Raw genomic sequence first — 21,385 nt, forward strand, 5'->3', positions numbered from 1 at the left:
TGTTTCTTGGTTTTAAGCTATTGTTCTGTAACCTGTTCTGTAATTTGCAGTCTTACAACTTTGGTATCTGTGCATTTCTTCTCTTTGGTCCTTTTGCATATTCTTGGTTTATAATGCTGCAACATGCCCGTACCCAAAGGTTTTCCATTGCTTCCATTACTACTGTACTTGTCTCTTGAAGAAGCTTCTTCACCTAACTGTTGCAGAGTTTCCTTGTGGCCTCATTTCATAAATTGTGCTGTGAAGTATCTCCAGACCTTTGATTTCATTTAAGGCACTCTGTAAACTCAAGTTGTGCTAGGTTTCACATTTAAAGTACTAGCAGAGTGCACTGGCTCCAGCCGACCTCGTGTGATAGAGTATAGATGGGTGATTTCATTTCCCATTGCACTGATTATGACCTTTAAGATATACCCAGTGTCCAGTAGCAGTTTGATAAAGTGAACAAGGCAAGCTAAAGATAGCAGTAGATTAAAGGAAGAAGCTTGTACCGTTGCCAAAAAGAGCAGCCAGTCTGGGAAATTTCAGACTTTGACTGGTGATTCCCAAGAAATCAATAAGGGAAATGATAATGGAATGTATGAATAATCTAGCAAGAAACATGAAACAAACTGTAAAAACTTGTATAGATATCTAAAACTGGAAACCATTAATATGCGTCTTTCGATTGGCATTTCCTAATTCCCCAATATAATTTCCACAAATTAATTAATTGAAGGACTCAGAGGCTTCAAGAAGGATATAATCAAATTAAGTGACTAGGTCAGGACATGGAAGATGGGGAAGGTGGAAGAAGGGGGGGAGGGAAGGGAGTACAAGCTAGAAGATAGGTGAAGTCAGGTGGGGGGGAGGAGGGATAAAGTATGGCTGGCCATCTTCATATTGTTTGTCTTTATATTTGCTTGTTATGCCTTCATTAACGTTCAGTGATTTTAGTATAGGAACAACCAAGTCTGTCTGAATATGAAGTGTCAATAGTTTATTCATTTCTATAGATGCAGCCTGATCTGCTGAGTTCTTCCAGCATTTTGTGTGTGTTACTTTGGATTTTCAGCATTTGCTAAATGTCGTATCCTTCTGAATGAAATGTCGTACCTTTCAGCATTTTGAAGACATGTATCAGCCAGGGGTTTCCACCCCGGGCCCATGGACCCTTCGGTTAATGGTAAGACTCCCTGGCGTAAAAATGGTTGGGAACGATCTTGAATGTTTTTATAATATTGCACGATTTAGTAGCCTTTGGATATTTTGGGGAATTGATGGATTTGTGGCTGGAGCAGGAAAGTGGATCTGAGATCAAGGATTAGCAGTGAAGTTAGTGAATGGTATCCCAAATATGAGGGATACAGTGACCAACCCCTCTGAAATGTGAACTCCAGTTGTTTTTTCTGGCACTCGGCTTACTGCGCTGTAATCTTGGGTTTGATTTGAGGCAAGATGCAAATTTGACTGAATTCAAGATCTGATTAGTTAACTCTGATCTAAGTTCTGAATGAATAAGGGAATCATTTCATTAAAATGAGAAGAATTAAACGTAATCAAAGAATAGCTATTTAATCAAATCAAATGTGAAGAATTGATGGGCACAAGTGGAATCTGTAAATCTGTTTATTAGAAATGAGTATTATTGGCCAGTCTGTTAGATTACCTGAGAAAGCAAGCAAAACCTCTGTGCAAGAGCTAGGCTGATATTTCTTGCTATACTTGGATGTTTGTGCTGAAAACTAACACCGCAAGCAACTGGGAAAGCATTATGTTTACCCTGCAAAGATGTTTGTAAGGGTAATGTTCCAATTGTACAAGATTCTAAGAAAAATGGGCTGAAAAATGGCAGATGGAGTTTAATACAGATAAGTGTGAACTATTGCACTTTGGAAGGACAAACCAAGGTAGAACATACAAGGTAAATGGTAGGGCACTGAGGAGTGCAGTAGAACAGGGGGATCTGGGAATACAGATGCAAAATTCCCTAAAAGTGGCGTCACAGGTAGACAGGGTCGTAAAGAGAGCTTTTGGTACATTGGCCTTTATAAATCAAAGTATTGAGTATAAGAGTTGGAATGTTATGGTGAGGTTGTATAAGGCATTGGTGAGGCCAAATTTGGAGTATTGTGTACAGTTTTGGTCACCAAATTACAGGAAGGATATTAATAAGGTTGAAAGAGTGCAGAGAAGGTTTGCAAGGATGTTGCCGGGACTTGAGAAACTGAGTTACAGAGAAAGGTTGAATAGGTTAGGAATTTATTCCCTGGAGCGTAGAAGAATGAGGGGAGATTTGATAGAGGTATATAAAATTATGATGGGTATAGATAGAGTGAATGCAAGCAGGCTTTTTCCACTGAGGCTAGGGGAGGAAAAAAACAGGACATGGGTTAAGGATGAAGGGGAAAAGTTTAAAGGGAATATTAGGGGGTCTTTTTCACACAGAGAGTGGTGGGAGTGTGGAATGAGCTGCCAGATGAAGTGGTAAATGCGGGCTCACTTTTAACATTTAAGAAAAACTTGGACTAAATATCAACCACATTTTAAGTGAAAGAAAAATATGAGGAAGAGCAAATGGAATTTGCTTGAGGTCCTTGCTGAGGAAGGGTGATTGCAGCTGATTTGTCTGGAAATGATGTAAGAAGAAGGTGAGAAACAAAAAACAAGAAGAAAGGAAAAGATATGCTACTCAAAACTGCACAGATCTCAGAAATCTGAATCTCAGAAATCTCAGAAATCAGAAATCTAAGGATGCTGGAAATTCTCAGGAGATTGGATGGCATCAGGAGACAAAAATTGAATTAATTTTGCATATTTATGATTTTCCTGATTCAGACATGTAAAACTGTGTATCTGAACTTGTGTAATTTATTTCTGAGTGCTGAGAGCTGTAATTTACTTTGTCAGAAGATGAGATTACATTACATTTTGTTGGAATGGAGTTGACACTGGTACTGGGGTAAGGATAAAAGTGATTTAATGATAGGCACATGGGGGGGTCAACCATCAGTGATGGTCCTCAAAGTGCTCATGCAGTCGATTTATTTGCTTAAACATGGAGAATTACTGCATCCTAAGTTGTTCTAAAAGCACTTTATAAAACTAGGAGCATCCTGAGTGGATCACTGCTTCACTTGGAGGGAATTACCTGGAATTTGGAAGGAAAGGTGTAGGTGTTGCATCTGCCGTGACTGTATGTGAAGGGTAGATGGAAGAGTGAGACGGAATTGGGGAGTTGTCCCTTTAGAGTATTTGGAGTGCAGGGGTACAGGATGTTTTTGGTGATGTCATGTTGAGCTTCAAACTTGCGTCCTTAGTTTCTTGTATTGTTCCAACGGAGCCCAACATAAACTTAAGGAATAGCATCTTCTGGCTGGCTATTGACCTGAAATTCTAACTCTGCTTCACAGACACCATCTGATGTGCTAACGATTTTCACCAGTTTCTGGTTGTGTTTTTGATGCTATCGCTCTCCTGTGCTGCACTGGTGCGTGACCTAGCAGTAACTGAAATGTTCCCTTGCACATAGCCTTCGTTGCTGTGCAGTTGGAATTTTCATTTGTATAATGTTAATATAAAGTGCCGTGCAGTTTCAGGTTGTGTAAAATATTTCCTGCTCAGAACAATGGTTCATCTGTGCAGCTGAAAAAGAAATTGGAGGGAATGTTGCTCTTGAACTCATTGTGCTGATTTAATCTTTATACCCGAAGAAGCTGATAATTATAATGGGGATGAAGCAGTGTAGATTCGTTAGACTGCTTCCTGTGTTAAAAGACTGTGTTATTGAAAGAATGGAAGATGATCTTACTGAATCCTGATGAAATTCTGGAAAGGATTTTCTGAGGTGGATGCTGAGTTTCTTTATTTTTGTGAGTATTAAACTCCGGTCTCTGGATAGGAAGGTGGTCACTGCACTGAGACGAGCTATTTCTGCAGAAGGTTAAAATGTTTGGAAGGTGTTGCAGATGCTCTGACTTGTGTTAATTGTTGAAATGGATGGATATTTGGCAAAGGCTATGAGCTTCAGGAATTGCATAAAATCAGCTGTGATCTTATTGAATGATGAAGTGGCAGTGGCTGGGATGACAGCATAGTGTGTTGGTGGGACAATAGGACTTTGTAACTTGTCCAACTTCGTATTCCATTTTAAGAAAAAATTACGTTTGTAAAAGTACTGTAATTGCTTTTTGTAGTTAGTAAAAGTTTTTTATTTTTAAGATCAAACTGAGATGGTGGAAAGAATAATCAGAGGAGCTATTTTTTAACCACATTTTTACTCCATGTTCATCAGGTAACACAATAATACTGGCGATTTTGTCAAAAAATGTATCTAAATTTCATGTGTCTGTAGAAATAATATTGCTGGTGAGTTGCCATATTTGTACTACTAAAGAAATAGTTGTACATTTTATTCGAAGTCTGATGGGGGATGCCCTAGTGCAGGCATGATTCTGGTACATGTTCTTCTGACAGAAACTTTTCTTCTGCTGGAAAAAGACCACTCACAGTAACTAACCATATTTACTTGACAAAACCACTGGGTGGTAAATATCTGGCCTGGTTTATTGCTGAAAACCATGTCGATATGATTGAGAAGACTAGTTCAAGCTTGAGTACATTTTCCCCATGGTCAACCTGTTAACACTCACATGCCAGCCTGTAGTGAAGATAACAATTCAGCATGTCTTTGGACTTCTACTTTAGACCATGAGACACAGGAGCAGAATTAGGCCATTCAACCCATCAGGTCTGCCCCACCATTCCATCCTGGCTGATTCTGGTTTCCACTTAACCCCATACACCTGTCTTCTTGCCATATCTTTTGCCCTGACCGATCAGGAAACGATCAACTTCCGCCTTAAATATACCCACGGACTTGGCCTCCACCGCAGTCTGTGGCAGAGCATTCCACAGATTCATTACTCTCTGGCTAAAAAGTGTTCTTTTACTGAACACGTGAAGGAAAGTGATGAAGTAAATTCATGGCGATAATTAGTGGTGAGTGGACAAGTGCCACATTCATTACATTTGGCTGTTTCACCTACCCATGTTGATGTTTATCTTCTCAGTTGAAGAGTTACTCTGTTCCTAGCAAGTAATTGGCCTTCCTCCTGTAAGATTGTACAATTGCCATTGATTGATAGTCCTTCGTACTCCACTGAGCGTAAACATGCTGCACCTTACAACCCACATTGATTGCACTTCCGTAATCTTGGAATTTTTAATCATTGCTATCATTGGTAGCAATAAAGTTTTGTTGCACTTCAGTACTTAGCAGCAGGTGATAAAAGTTGTGTAAGTCATAAAGTTCTCCTCCACATCAAAGTGAAATTGATGCCATTATCTTTAATTGACTTTCTTTTGTTTTCCCTTAAACTCAGAAATCCATGTAGATTTGGAGCAGCTGGACACATGAAAAGAGGAGCTTAAAAGCAAATTGTGTGGAATGACCAGAATAGAAAAGGTGATAAAGTAATATACCAGGAACTAAATGGATGCCTGTTCTATATATGCCACAGAGCTTTATAAGTTAGAAATAAAAATGAGGACAATGATGAAAAATGCGGTAGGAAATAATCTAGTAAGGGTTTTAGAAAGTAATCCCCTTTTCACAGCAGTTGAATTGCACATGTCCCAAACATATTAAAAGCCACACAGAACAGTGCTTCATTGTTTCTTTTTCAAATTGCCTTTGCAGCTTAATTCTTAGCTGGATTCTTTGTTGGATAAACATAGCTTGAGAGATGTGGACCGAATTTAATGGTGTACAATCTTCACTTGTGACTGATGTGCTCTATTGGAATTCAGGCCAAAGTACATTGCAGATTATTGGATGGAAGTCTTCACTGATGACTTAAAGAATAACAAAAAATTTTCATTAGTAGCAGCGGCCCCAAAACTTTTGGATTCTCTTTTCAAAAAAACATTTTATTCACTCTTATCATTTGTATGTTTATTCTCCTTACCCAGTCTAGCCTGTCTGTGACTCCAAACTTGCAATGTTTGTGGTTGACTTTTAAGTACCTCTGGAAGTGACCTAGTAGATGTACCAAACTGCTACTTTGAAAATGATCCAAACTGTGGCATTAAATTTAGATACGACAAAATCACTCAACCGTGTCAACTTTGCAAAGTCCTCTTTGGAGACTTTTGAGAGGACTGGCCCACAGAGCAATCATGACCCAACCGGAATACTTTAAATTGTATGTGTAGACAAAGTGTTGGACTCAACTAGTCCACCCCTCCATTGCAGACACACAAAGACTTCTACCAGAGGTGCCATGCAGGTGGGAATATTGACGCTAGATCTAGCAGCATGTCCAACTTGGGCAAGAAAGTTTTTTTTTCTGATTGACATCCACAACCTTCCCTGAGTGAGAAGGAGCAGTGGAAGTGGTTGGGGTTTGGATGATTTGGGGTATTTTCTTTTTGTTCATCTATGTCCATTGTCGCTGACTGAGCTGGCTGCATCCTAAAGGACGTACCTGCGAGATTGTTTATGTATCAGGTCGAGAATGAACTGGGTCTTTAAAAAACCCTTCCTGATTTCATCCTCCCCATTTTACCTTTGACAGAACTGTGGAGAACAGGTCTTTTCTTCAACGGCTGATGTCCACTGTATAATGTGGCACACTAATTGTGTTAAATGGGATTATCTGGAAGATATCAAAACAAAGGCTCTGTGAGTGCTATAGACTATCAAAGGACACAGAAATGTATACCACCTCCACAATTTATAATCTTGTGGCTTGCAATAGCTGTTACCATCAAGCCAAAATCTCAGCTTTGGTTCAATGAGGAATACAGAAACTGCAGAGAGCACCACTAAGTGTGGTTAAAAATTAGCTAACTAAGTTAATGAAATTGGCAATGTTGGATGATAATTATACTAGACAGCATACAATGCATGGGAAGAATCAAGTGATCTTGCAACCACAGGCACAATCAAAACTCTGCCGTCCTGCCACATCCAGTGTGATTGATGGTGATTAACTTCTGAAAAGATGTGATGATTCCAAGAACAGCTACATCCTCAGTGATGGCTAGCCCAACGTGAATGCTAAAGACAGGGCTGAAACTTTTGCCTCTGTGCTAAATATATCATCCATTCCAGCTTTCTCCTCCTGCGAACACTAAATACAATGAAGTTTGTGGGATCACACAACATCCTGGCTACAGTATCGAAGTCCTGCCTCTCAAGAACTAACGACTGTGCAATTCAATGATAACACTAGTACTGACCAAAAATGTGGAAGATGTTCCGTTTGTGTCCTCTCCACAAAAAGCAGGACAGGTTAAATCGACTGGTCTGTCTAATTAATCTACTCTTGAGCATCAGCGAAGCAAAGGTTGGTGTCCTCAGCTGTGGGGAGAAAAAAATGGGATTCAGATGAAATAGTGTCAGTGTTTGGTTGATTGTTGACCTAAACAGTGAATTGAAGGTTCTGTTTTCATGCTGACTCTGAAATTGTTTCATGGAATTATACAGAATGGAAATTTGCACCACTGTACTGATCGTCTCACTGTCATACACTAATCCTATTTTATGCATTTTCCTAACAAGTTCTCCTGATTCTGCAACTTGTCTTCTTCTGGGGCAATTTACAGTGGCCCATGAACCTCCCATGATGTTGGAATCAAATGTCTCTTGTTCTCCAATTGTCTGCTCACTACTGTTGAGTGTGGGACTTTGCAAGAACAATGGGCGAATATAGAAACACCTCTTCACAGCCTTGGCATAAACATGGAGCTGAATGAGTGAGTGCCCTTGACATTGAGAACTGAGTGTGAGAAATCCTCCTCATTGACTGGAAGACTGGAGTCATGCTTTACATGAGCGATGTTGGTTGTGATTACATGAAGTTTTTCATCCCAGTCCGAAGACATCACTGCATAAATTCCTCCCACAGGGTTCTCAGCTCAATCATGTTCTGCTGCTCAATCAATTACTTCCTTGCGTCACAATATTGAATTCCATTTGTGACTCCCTGCAAATGAAGCTGTCCATTCTTGCATTCAGCAAGATCCAGATACCGTTCAGATATTGGCTGATAACCAACAAGTAACACCGGCCACATAAATACTTGGGAATAACCATCTCCAATGGGAGGGTATCTAGTCATCTACCTTCTATTCAATGGCAATGCTGTTGCTGAATCTTCTACCAGCAATACCCTAGGACTAATTATTGATAATTCACTCTGGCCAGTCATTGTGACTCTAAGGGTAGGTGAGCATTTGGGTATTCTGTGGTGAGTACCTAGCTTCCTGAATCTCCAACCTCTCCAAAGTGCTTAGCAGGTGTGCGATTTAGTGCTATTCACTTGCCTGGTTAAGTGCATTGTAGCAGCACTCAGATTGCTCAACACCAGCCAAGAGTAAGTTGTGCTCTATTCAATTTGAAACCTTTATTCCCTTCACCATGGCATATGGTGGCTGCAGTGTGAACCATCTACAAAACTACTGATACTCACCCAGAGACATCTCCCAAGCTTGTGACTCCACCAACAAGGCCAAGGTTTTTAAGCATCTGGGAACACTAGTAAAGGAATACATGTAATACATCATCTTAACTTTAAAATGTATCACTGCTCCTTTATCATTACTTGGCTCAAATTATTGAATTCCCTCCCCAACGGTAGCTTCACCAGAAAGGATAGTAGGTATGTAGAAAGTAGCTTGCCATCACCTTTTTGGATAATTATGGATGAAAATAAAATTATGCTACTCTTGAACCAGGTACCACTGAGCTACTGGGCAAAATTGTTCTGAATTGACATACTGGTGCTAGTTGACTTTTTGATGACAACAGTGGTAATTAAGAAAAAGACTAAACGAGCAGGCATGGGAATCTCCTTTGAGTGGAGTCTGAGCTCAGTTGTTGGAGACACAGCTGAGGGCATTCTGTAAACTTCATCTGAGAGTTGTTATTGTTTGCCACTGGGCAACAGAAGTATTTGACAATTTCCCAACAATGAATGCCCTGAAGTCCAGGCAATTGGTCTCGTTTATAACCTATATTTGGCAAAGTCTGTCTTTAGCATGATTGTTGATATTTGTTGATATTTCACGCCACTTACATGAAAATTCAGAATGATGCAGCTTTAAACTTCTCTAAACAGTTAATGAAGATGGAAATTTGATGCAACCCTTGAGCATTGGGAGATAGAGTATTTTAACCCCAGACTGTAATTCTCTCGAATCATCTCACTAAGATAGTTTATTACCTTTGCTATTTCCTATTTCAGTTCCTACCTTAATCATGTGATTTATTTCATTATTCTGTAAAATATTTCATATATTCATCAAAAATCCTGCCTTAACGTTCTGTGAGAATTCATGCAATTTGTTTTTGTTGGATGCCAGAGATTCTCCAGAAATGACACCTAACAGTGTTTTGAAATCGGCAAAGGGAAAATCCACACCACAAAAAAGGCAGCTTTCTGTGACTGTTTTTTTTTGAGGTTAGAGAAGTGCAAACTCAGGCCACTGAGGTGTATGAAGTGTGGTGAGAGTTATCATATTAGTAAATTCCATCAAGAGTAATTTGCTGAGATCATCAAAAGATTGTCATTAATTAGTTTCTTTGATAGTTTTGGTTGAGAGAGGTTATTGGAAAATCTCTACACTTAAGCTGGTGTTGGTGATCTTGAACATCAGCCTGTATCGGTAGGAAGAACAGATCACTGCAGTTACGTTCTCATGCAATGCACTGTGCTTGTGCACTACAGGTCCTGAGTGCTAATCTTAACTATCTGGCTACAGAACCTACTCCACAAAGCTATCTGATTGCAACAATTGAGAGCTGCACTGTCAGAGAAGCCTCCCTCCACGTAAAAGCTCTGGATGTTGAAGGGAATTTGCTGGGTTGCTATCAGCCGTTGAGATAGTACATCTCGTGTTCTGCTTCACTGCCATTGACATTTTACAAGTTGCTCTTCAAGATGTTTTTCAGTGGAAACTGAGCATTGGAATGGAAATTTTCATGTTGAGTGGGCTGATGATTATAGTGTTGAAATTTTGAGTTTGTGTCAGAATAGCAAGAGCAAAATATTTTTCAGCTTGCTGTAATTCCACACCACCCTTCCTCTGCCCTGCCATCAAATCTTCCTTGTGGAATTAACTTCCATGTCCAATGTCAATTTGATAACATTGTGGCAAAGTTAACTGCAGCATTGTCTGTGCTTTGCTGCCCCCTGGTGATTTTCTAATTGCCATTTCTACTATATAAATCAAGCATTTATATATTTCTCTCCTACCATTCTCTCTTTTTCCATTCTCCATTCTAGTTCCCTGCTTAACCCTTCTCTTCTCCTCATCTGCCTATCTCCTCCCTCTGGTTCTTCTCTTCCTTCCCATGGTCCACGCTCCTCTCCCAACAGATTCCTCCTTCAGCCTTTTACCTTTTCCACTTATCACCTCCAACTTCTCACTTCATCCCCCCCCCCCCACCCACTACCTTCCCCCTGGTTTCGCCTGTCACCATCCAGCTTGTACTTCTTCCCCTCCCCCTGACATCTACTCCTTTCCATTTCAGTCCTGGAATGGACAGGTCTCAGCCTGAAACATTTATTGTTTATCTGTATCCATAGATACTCCCTGACCTCCAGCAACCTGAGTGTTGTCCTGAATTTCCAGCATCTGCAGAATCTCTTGCGTATTTATAAAACAAGCAGTAATGATGCTTATATCCCCCTGCTGTATACTTCTTACCTCCAGTGGGTGCCTCAAGACACCGGAGAATGTTAAATGAACTAATGTCAGTGTTTTGGCTTAATTCCAACCATTTTCATCATCAAGGCCTCAGTAGGCCACATCACTTGGAAACCTGGCCTGGCACCAGATTCTTTAAATAGGCATCCTACTCCAAGATAGTATGAAGAGAACAGAAAGGATGCTCTCAAAACAAATGACCCAAGCAAAAGTGGTGTAAGCACCTCGCAGCCCTTGTATTCCCCAATCGTCCATCCTGTCAAAGACCAGGATGCTCTCATGGCCGTCTGTGGCACCCACATAAGCCTCATCAGATACCTCTTTTCTCAGGGAAATTGTAAAGTAAGTCATCCTAGATCCCTAGAAAAGAAAATTTCCTTTTATGAGAGCAGGAGTCAGACTGATTATTGGTGTGATATGATTAATCTGCATTTCCAAGTAATTAGCTTAACCTGTATATCCTTTTTAATTGTCTATGTAATTTTTTCAGTAATACATCTATTTCTGCTCTTTTTTTTAAAAAAAAAGGAAATTGATGACATCAATATTGCTCGGAACTGAATGGGTATTTCCTTCATTAGATGGCAGGAAGGAACTGAAATTGCACTTTAAAAAAAACAAAGAAAAATAACATGTAAAAACCAGAAAATGCTGGAAAATCTGGAGGCATTGTGGATACAGAAAGTCAATGTTTCTAGTCTGTGTCTCATGATGAGAACCCCTCACAGCAGCTGAATTAAGGAGGAGACACAGGGGAAAAAGTGGAGATCTCTGGTGAAGACTTATTGTTAGGGATCATAAAGGATGGTGAAACCTCGACAGGTATTGTAACTAGGGGGAAGAGATGTGGTGAGAAGGTGGGGCACGGAGAGAAAGGATATTGGAATCCAAGAACTGTTGACATTTGCGATCATTGGGATTAGGAAGCTGTTTGTATAGTACCAAATACAGCAGAGTATGAGTTGGAGCCAAGGTCCATGGGCTGTTCTGAGATAGAACAAGCTGGTGTTGCAGAGAAAGGTCGAGTTTGCTTGTACAGGCACATGGCACTTGGGATGCAATGGAGACATTTGCTCAAGAAACACTAGTTTGAAGGTACCTGGTGGATGCAAATTGTGAAGGGAGGAATTTGAGTGGAAAGTCATGTGGGCTGAGATGGAGAGACATTTGTTCAGGACAGATGTGTCTGTGGAGTTGTCTTGGTCAACATCTTAGTCATAGTCATACTTTATTGATCCCGGGGGAAATTGGTTTTTGTTACAGTTGCACCATAAATAATTAAATAGTAGTATGTAAATTATGCCAGGAAATAAGTCCAGGACCAGCCTGTTGGCTCAGGGTGTCTGACCCTCCAAGGGAGGAGTTGTAAAGTTTGATGGCCACAGGCAGGAATGACTTCCTATGACGTTCTGTGTTGCATCTCAGTGGAATGAGTCTCTGGCTGAATGTACTCCTGTGCCCAACCAGTACATTATGTAGTGGATGGGAGACATTGTCCAAGATGGCATGCAACTTGGACAGCATCCTCTTTTCAGACACCACCGTCAGAGAGTTCAGTTCCATCCCCACAACATCACTGGCTTTACGAATGAGTTTGTTGATTCTGTTGGTGTCTGCTACCTTCAGCCTGCTGCCCCAGCACACAACAGCAAACATGATCACACTGGCCACCACAGACTCAGCATCGTCCGGCAGATGTTAAAGGACCTCAGTCTCCTCAGGAAGTAGAGACAGCTCTGACCCTTCTTGTAGACAGCCTCAGTGTTCTTTGACTAGTCCAGTTTATTGTCAATTTGTATTCCCAGGTATTTGTAATCCTCCACCATGTCCACACTGACCCCCTGGATGGAAACAGGGGTCACCGGTACCTTAGTTCTCCTCAGGTCTACCACCAGCTCCTTAGTCTTTTTCACATTAAGCTGCAAATAATTCTGCTCACACCATGTGACAAAGTTTCCTACCATAGCCCTGTACTCAGCCTCATCTCCCGTGCTGATGCATCCAACTATAGCCGAGTTATCAGAAAACTTCTGAAGATGACAAGACTCTTGCCAAAGAATAGAGGGAAAGAGACTATCGGGGCAGGTAGAAATCATAGTAAATCAAAGTTAAGTTTTAGAAAAAACATGATCACTGCCTCAGGTGTGCTCAGTCAGCCTTCTCGTATCTGAAGAAATGTGTTTGAAAACCAACAGTCTAAGATTAGGCTCTCTGCTTCTCAAATATGACATAGCAGTGATAACTGCACTGCTTTGTGGATGCAGTATGTACTTTAAAAGCACTGGGGAGAGTGAGTGCTGATATTTTCTCTTCAAAATCCTCCAAGATCTGGATCTAATGATTTTGGAATCCAGAACATGTTGGATATGTCTGTTTATTAGTTGTTTTTTATGCAGAGAGTGGTGAGTGTATGGAATGGGCTGCCAGCGGCGGTGGTGGAGGCGGAAATGATAAGGTCTTTTACTGTGACTGGTTTATTATTGACAATATTCTTGCGGACCGGCCAACCCGGGGGGTAGGGTTGGCAACGGACAAGGGTAGCAGTCAAATATGTTGTGTTTCCCCCGAGAAGGACTACCATGACCATGAAGCCTTGCGCGGGCACCTATGTGCGCATGCGTGTATGTGCCAATTTTTTTCTACAAATCATTTTTGGCGATTCTATTCGGGGGGTGGGGTGTTAATCACGACTGGAATATAGGTGATAAGTGGCTAATACACTCAATTTCGTTTCTGAAAGGGTTTATCTAACGAATTTAATATTAAACACACAGCACATATTTTCCTCACATGAATATAGTGATAAGTCAATTATCAGGGGAGGACGGGAGCTTGAAGTAAGTGTTGAACGAACTTCCAGTAGAAGTGGTAGAGGCAGGTTCGATATTATCATTTAAAGGAAAATTGGATAGGTATATGGACAGGAAAGGAATGGAGGGTTATGGGCTGAGTGCAGGTCAGTGGGACGAGGTGAGAGTAAGCATTCGGCACGAACTAGAAGGGCCAAGATGGCCTGTTTCTGTGCTGTAATTGTTATATGGTTATATAAGTCACTTATAAGTCAATAACATCATAACATTTTAAGTAATGTTTGGATATTAAACACACAGCACATATTTTCCCCGTATGAACATATAAAATCATTGCAACACACCAATATCACTGAATCAGTGGGAGCCCTGGGCTTGTTTTCCTGCAACAAGACGGTGCCATCGAGGGGTGATGGGAGACAGCGATACTCGAAGAGGGTTCCTTATGTCCAGTCTATTCCGCAATTTAGTTTTGGTTGCATTCATTGCAGAGATATGTTGGAAATGGAAGCAACGTTTTCAGTGTTTTCATGGCTACCTCAGTATATTTAGCCTTGACTTTGATCGAGAATGCTGGCAGAGATGTTATGTCAAACATACTTTTCAGCCTGCCGTCATTTGCAAGCTCGAGGAGTTGATTTCCTTCCCGCGCTGACATGCGTTCAAGCTCAACAGTAGGCGTGACAGGGAATGAGGAAACGTGTAGCTGACTCATATCGCCAAATCATATCGTTCCCTCGCGGCCCGGTACTGGTCCACAGACCGGTGGTTGGGAACCGCTGTTTTAAGGGACTCCTGGATGGCTACATGGAGCTTAGAATAAAATAGAGTGCTATGGGTAAAGCCTAGGTAGTTCTAAGGTAGGGACATGTTCGGCACAGCTTTGTGGGCCGAAGGGCCTGTATTGTGCTGTATGTTTTCTATGTTTCTAAAAATACAGAATCACCATAATCACCTACACTACAATTACTGAACAGCTGCATGTAGATACATGGTTATATAAACAATACAAGCAAGCACAGGAAAAATTAAACTGACAACTATAGCAATGTAACACTCTAATGATAATGCAACAAAGTTCACAACTAGGATAAGCAAGTCCAAGTGTTCTCTCCCAAATAACATCAATATTCTGATTACATTCAGTCTGCTGCATTTGGCAGGCAGATTAATGGCATGTCCTGCATGTCCTGAAACAGTCCTTCCATTGTGAGCTGCCATGACAAGAGCTTTGCAGCAAGATGGTAAAAATGTTTTGAGGATGTTCTTGAAACTTCCTGGGGAAACTGTGCAATGATCTTCATAGGGAAATGCTCAGTTGAAGTTTCAGGCTGGGACTTTTTCTCTGGACAGAAAAAGAGGGGATATAGCCAGAAGGTAAAGAGGTGAAAGATGGGGCTGGCAGCTGATCGGAATATCTAGGTAAGGGGGGAGGGGTGGTGGCGACAGGGAGGCAGGGAAGGTGAGAAGCTAGAAGGTGATAGGCTGAGGATGATGGAGTCTAGTCTAATCTAATTGGAAAATAAGGCGGTGAATGGCTAATGTGTTGCTCAAGATTTCCAGCATCTGCAGAATCTCTTGTTTTCAGATTTGGTTAGATCTACAGACACTTTTGATTACCCTAACTTCTATTGGGCTGGCTGGTGGTGTAGTGGCCTCAGCACTGGACTTCAAGGCAGATAGTCCTGAGTTCGAATCCTCCGGGTTCCAACCTGGGCAGCAGCGGTATCTGCACGGAGGAAAGTCCTGGCAATCTACTTCTGTATCTTGCCACAAAAACCCTATGGACAACCACACTATTCATAGGGTTGCCATGAGTCAATGACCTGATGGCACTCAACAATAGCAACAAACTTCTGTAAGCTATAACTTGACAACAACTTGAGCGAAGATCATTGTTGACTTGAGGAAGATGCAGGTTATCCACTTTTCACTGCACATAAACAGCTCCTCCACGGAGAGAGTTAAGAACACTTAACAGATGATGTAATCTGGTCCCTCAACACCACCTGTTTGGTCAAGAAAGCACTGCTGTGTCTCCACTTCCTAAGGAGTTTGAGGTGAGCAAGGGTTCCCTGCTGCTCTCGCTCCAACCATTTCAACCAATATTTATAGGAGCACCATCATGAGTGTCCTGACGAGCTGCATCACCGTCTGGAATGGGAATTGCAAGGTATCTGACCACAAAGAATTATGAGGACTGCTGAGAGGATCATTGGGTCTCTCTTCCACCCATCATTGAACTGAATTGACTTTATTTCTTACATACTTCACATACAGGAGGAATAAAAATCTTTGTTATGTCTCTGTCATAGTAATTTATAATAATTTATAATAAATAGATCAGTCAGTGTAACAGAATACTCTCACATCAGCGTGAGTTAATCAGCCTGATGGCCTGGTGGAAGAAGCTGTCCGAGAGCCTGTTGGTTCTGGCTTTTATGCTGTGGTACAGTTTCCGGATGGTAGCAGCTGGAATAGATTGTGGGTGGCGTGGCTGGGTCCCCAATGATCCTACAGGCCCTTTTTTCTCACACCTGTCTTTGTAAATGTCCTGAATCATGGGAAGTTCACAACTACAGATGCGCTGGCTGTCCACACCACTCTCTGCAGTCCTGTGATTAAGGGAGGTACAGTTCCCATACCAAGTAGTGATGCAGCCAATCAGGATGCCCTCTTTTGTGCCCCTGTAGAAAGTTCTGAGGATTTGGGAGCCCATACCAAACTTCCTCGACCATCTGAGGTGAAAAAGGTGCTGTTGTGCCTTTTTCACTGCACAGCTGGTGTGCACAGACCAAGTGAGATCCTCAGTGATGGGGATGCCAACGAACTTGAAGCTCTCAACTCCAGATCCATTGATGTCAATAGGGGTTAGCCTGTGTCCATTTCTCCTGTAATCCACAAACAGCTTCTTTGTTTTTGCGACTTTGAGGGAGAGGTTGTTTTCTTGACACCACTGTGTCAGAGAGGTGACTTCTTCCCTGTAGGCCACCTCATTATTATTTGAGATTAGGCCTGTCGTCAGCAAATTTATTTAGGTTAGAGCTGTGGGTGTTGACACAGTCATGGATATACAGGGAGTAATGGAGGGGACTTAGGGGGCAGAGATATTTATCAAGAGTGCTGTGTATGCAGTGCCCTTGACATTGTCAATGATCCCTCCCTTCCAACATTCTCTTTCAATTGTTACCATCAGGCAGGAGGTACTGTAGTGTTAGGACAAGAACTGTTAGGTTGGGAATCAGAATCGGGTTTATTATCACTGGCATGTGACGTGAAATTTGTTAACTCAGCAGTTCGATGCAATACATAATCTAGCAGAGAGAAAAAATAACAAGTAAAGTAAAAGTAATTATAATCAATGTGGTGTTGTGGATACTGCGGAGGGCTGTCAGAGGTTACTGCGGGACATTGATAGGATGCAAAACTGGGCTGACAATGGCACATGTAGTTCAACCCAGATAAGTGTGAGGTGGTTCATTTTGATAGGTCAAATATGATGGCAGAATATAGCATTAATGGTAAGACTCTTGACAGTGTGGAGGATCAGAGGGATCTTGGAATCCAAGTCCATAGGAAACTCAAAGCTTCTAAACAGGTAGACTCTGTGGTTAAGAAAGCATATGGTGCATTGGCCTTCGTCAATCGTGGGATTGAGTTTTGGAGCCGTGAGGTAATGTTGCAGCTATGTAGGACTCTGGTCAGACGCCACTTGGAGTACTGTGCTCAGTTCTGGTCACCTCACTACAGGAAGGATGTGAAAACCATAGAAAGGGTGCAGAGGAGATTTACAAGGATGTTGCCTGGATTGGGGAGCATGCCTTATAATATAGGTTGAGTGAACTCGGCCTTTTCTCCTTGGGGTGAAGGAGGATGAGAGGTGACCTGATAGAGGTGTCCAAGGTGATGAGAGGCATTGATCGTGTGGATAGTCAGAGGCTTTTTCCCAGGGCTGAGATGGCTAGCATAAGTTTTAAGGTGCTTGGAAGTAGGTACAGAGGAGATGTCAGGGGTGAGTTTTTTACGCAGAGAGTGGTGAGTGCATGGAATGGACTGCCTGCGACGGTGGTGGAGGCAGATACGATAGGGTCTTTTAAGAGACTCTTGGATAGGTACATAGAGCTTATAAAAATAGAGGGCTATGGGTAACCCTAGGTAATTTCTGAGGTAAGGACATGTTTGGCACAGCTTTGGGGGCCAAAGGCCTGTACTGTGCTGGTAGTTTTCTATGTTTCTAATAAACAAGTAAATCAATTATGTATATTGAATAGATTAAAGTAAGTGCAAAAGCAGAAATACGATATTTTTTTAAAAAGTGAGGTAATGTCCAAAGATTCAATGTCCATTTAGGAATCGGATGGCAGAGGGGAAGAAGCTGTTCCAGAATCACTGAGTGTCTCTCTTCAGGCTTCTGTACCTCCTACCTGATGGTAACAGTGAGAAAAGGATGCTAGAGGTCCTTAATAATGGACACTGCCTTTCTGAGACACCACTCCCTAAAGATGTCCTGGGTACTTTGTAGGCTAGTACCCAAGATGGAGCTGACTAGATTTAAAACCTTCCGCAGCTTCCTTTGGTCCTGTGGAGTAGCCCCCTCCATACCAGACAGTGATGCAGCCTGTCAGAATACTCTCCATGGTACATCTGTAGAAGTTTTTGAGTGTATTTGTTGACATGCCAAATCTCTTCAAAATCCTAATGAAGTATAGGCGCTGTCTTGCCTTTTTTATACTTTGTTGTCGCCAAACAATTAGTACTAGAACGTACACTCATCACAGGAAAATGCAGGAAAAATATATTCCAAGAAAAAAGAAAATCATGAATGGAAAAATGGCACAAATATGGCTAACGAGAGAGGTCAAGGCAAAAATAAAAGCAAAAGAAACGGCGTACAAGGAAGCAAAAATTAGTGGAAAAATGAGGACTGGAAGACTTTTAAAAACTTACAGAAGGAAACTAAGAAAGTCATTAGGAAAGAAAAGATGAATTATGAAAGGAAGTTGGTGATTAACATAAAAAAGGATACTAAGAGTTTTTTTAAATATATGAAGAGTAAAAGAGTGACAAGGGTAGATACGGGACCGATTGAAAATAATGCTGGAGAAATTATAATGGATAACAAAGAGATGGCGGAGGAATTGAATGAGTATTTTGCATCAGTCTTCACAGTGGAAGACATGAGCAATATACCTGATAGCCAGAGGTATCAGAGAAGTAGGTACAGTCAAGATTACTAGAGAGAAAGTGCTTGGGAAGCTAAATGGACTAAGAATAGATAAGTCTCCTGGTCTGGATGAGGTGCACCCAAGGGTTCTGAAGGAGGTGGCTTTGGAGATTGTGGAAGCATTGGAAATGATCTTCCAGGAATCAATAGACTCTGGCATGGTTCCAGAGGACTGGAAGGTTGCAAATGTAGTTCCGCTATTTAAGAAAGGAAGGAGGCAGCAAAAAGAAAATTACAGACCTATTAGTCTGACATCGGTAGTTGGAAAGATATTGGAGTCAATCCTCAAGGACGAGGTTATGAAATACCTCGAGGTGCATGACAAGATAGGCTGAAGCCAGCATGGTTTCATGAAGGGAAGATCCTGCCTCACCAACCTATTGGAATTTTTAGAGGTAATCTCGAATAAGATTGACAAGGGAGAGGCTGTGGATGTTGTGTATTTGGATTTTCAAAAGGCCTTCGATAAGGTGCCGCATATGAGGCTGCTTAATAAGATGAGAGCCCATGGAATTATAGGAAAGATATTGAAATTGATGGAGCATTGGCTGATGGGCAGAAAGCAAAGGGTGGGAATAAAGGGATCATATTCTGATTGGTTGCCGGTTACTAGTGGTGTTCCACAGGGGTTGGTGTTGGGGCCGCTTCTTTTTACGATGTATATTGTTACGTCGTAACTGGGTTGCCAAACCAGCAGAAATGGACCACTCAGTTGGAGTCTGGATTACTGAAACTAAGGAAGTTTTATTAAAGAAATAAGCAACACAGTACTCTAATAGTAAGGATATAAATGCAACAGGTTAGCAATGAATAAACACACATGTACACAGAACTAGGATAATAGGGTCCATCAGCTCTATCGCAGTCTAGGGGTAAAATGTTCAATCACAAGTGACAGAGTTCAGTTTAGTTCAGTTCGCAGTTATCGCTGTCGTGCCGTTGGGGGGAGAGAGAGAGAGCGAATGCTGATATTCAAATCGGATTCAACAGACCTTTGATATTCCTCGCAGTTAGCTTTCGGGCGAGCCCTTTGTAATGTCTTCTGAGGTCACCGACTGTGACTCCTCCGTTTCAGATACGATCGTTCCTCTGCGGTGAACCTGGCACCCAGGCAAGGGTGGACACACACACCAGGTTCCCGCCGATCGTACCTATCCACCCTGTGCGTCTATGGCTGGCCCTGCCATCAGTCCTCCAAAAACTCCCACCGACTTGTGGGGGCACACCGCTTCCAGGGTCTCGTTACCTCGTGGTGTCGTGTGTGTTGTCTTAGCGAACCTGCCCCTTTTTATCTCCCTGCTGGGGTATCGCCTGTCCATCACACTTCAAACAGTTCAGGGTTCAACAGGAGCCGGTCTTGACAATATTCAGACTGGTGTCTCCTTCCGTTAAACTCTCTCGTCTCTTCATTAACATTTCCAAATGCTGCTCCATTGTCTTACTTATCTCTTTCTCCTGAAGACAGATGGTAGATCCCACTGGTGCTAGCACAGGACAGTTAGCATCTTAGTCTATGTGTACTTTTGTAACCCTCTTTCATCACAATATTGATGATTTGGATTATGGATTAAATGGTTTTGTGGCTAAGTTTGCGGATGACAGCAAGATAGGTGGAAGGGCAGGAAAAGTTGAAGAAACGGAAAGGTTGCAGAGAGACTTAGTTTAGGAGAGTGGGCAAAGAAATGGCAAATGAGATACAACATTGACAAATGTATGGTTGTACATTTCGGAAGAAGAAATAATCAGGCAGATTATTATTTAGATGGGGAGAAAATTCAAAAATCGTAAGTGCAAAGGGACTTGGGGGTCCTTGTGCAGGATACCCTAAAGGTTAACCACCAAGTTGGATCGGCGGTAAGGAAAGCGAATGCTATGTTGGCATTCATTTCAAGAGGAATAGTGTATAAGAGTAAGGAGGTGTTGATGAGGCTCTATGGGGCATTAGTGAGACCTCATTTGGAATACTGTGTGCAGTTTTGGGACCCCTATCTTAGAAAGGACGTACTGATGTTGGAGGGAGTTCAGAGAAGATTTATGAGGATGATTCCTGGAAAGCAGGGGCTAACATATGAAGAGCGTTTGTCGGCTCTTGGATTGTATTCATTAGAGTATAGAAGAATGAGAGGGGATCTCATAGAAACATTTCAAATATTGAAAGGGTTGGGCAGAGTAGATATGAAAAGGTTGTTTCCCTTGGTGGGTGAGCCCAGGACAAGAGGCCATAGTCTTAGAATTAGAGGGTACCCAGTTAAAACAGAGATGAGGAGAAATTTTTTTAGCCAGAGGGTCGTGGATTTGTGGAATTCGTTGCCACATACAGCTGTGGAGGCCCGATCATTGAGGGTGTTTAAGGAGGAGATTGACAGGTATCTAATTAGTCAGGGTATCAAGGGATATGGGAGAAAAGCCGGAAATTCGAACTAGATGGGTGAATAGTTTAGCTCATGGGGGAGCTGCGGAGCAGACTCGATGGGCCGAATGGCCTACTTCTGCTCCTTTGTCTTGTGATATTTGATTCTGCGCTTCACACCACCTGGATTACAAATATTAAATATTATAAATATTAAAAATAGTTAAAATTAGTAAATATTAAAAACTTAAATTATAAGTCATAAGTAGAAAATAGAAAAATGGGAAGTAAGGTAGTGCAAAAGAA

General features: G+C 41.7%; 1 protein-coding gene and 1 long non-coding RNA gene across 2 annotated transcripts in view; one reads left to right on the plus strand and one right to left on the minus strand.

Annotated features, from left to right (window-relative positions):
- imp3 (IMP U3 small nucleolar ribonucleoprotein 3) overlaps positions 1 to 21,385 on the plus strand; it is a 214,913-nt gene that overhangs the window by 171,124 nt on the left and 22,404 nt on the right. The window lies entirely within an intron of this gene.
- LOC140206134 (uncharacterized) overlaps positions 4,074 to 21,385 on the minus strand; it is a 45,533-nt gene continuing 28,221 nt past the window's right edge. The window contains exons 2-4 of the long non-coding RNA XR_011888068.1: positions 8,457 to 8,521; positions 7,225 to 7,345; positions 4,074 to 6,638 (exon numbers count right to left, since the gene is read on the minus strand). This is a non-coding gene — a long non-coding RNA (uncharacterized lncRNA). The remainder of the gene's footprint in view (positions 6,639 to 7,224; positions 7,346 to 8,456; positions 8,522 to 21,385) is intronic.

The sequence above is a fragment of the Mobula birostris genome, chromosome 12 (assembly GCF_030028105.1).
Source record: "Mobula birostris isolate sMobBir1 chromosome 12, sMobBir1.hap1, whole genome shotgun sequence".
Lineage (NCBI taxonomy): Eukaryota > Metazoa > Chordata > Chondrichthyes > Myliobatiformes > Myliobatidae > Mobula > Mobula birostris.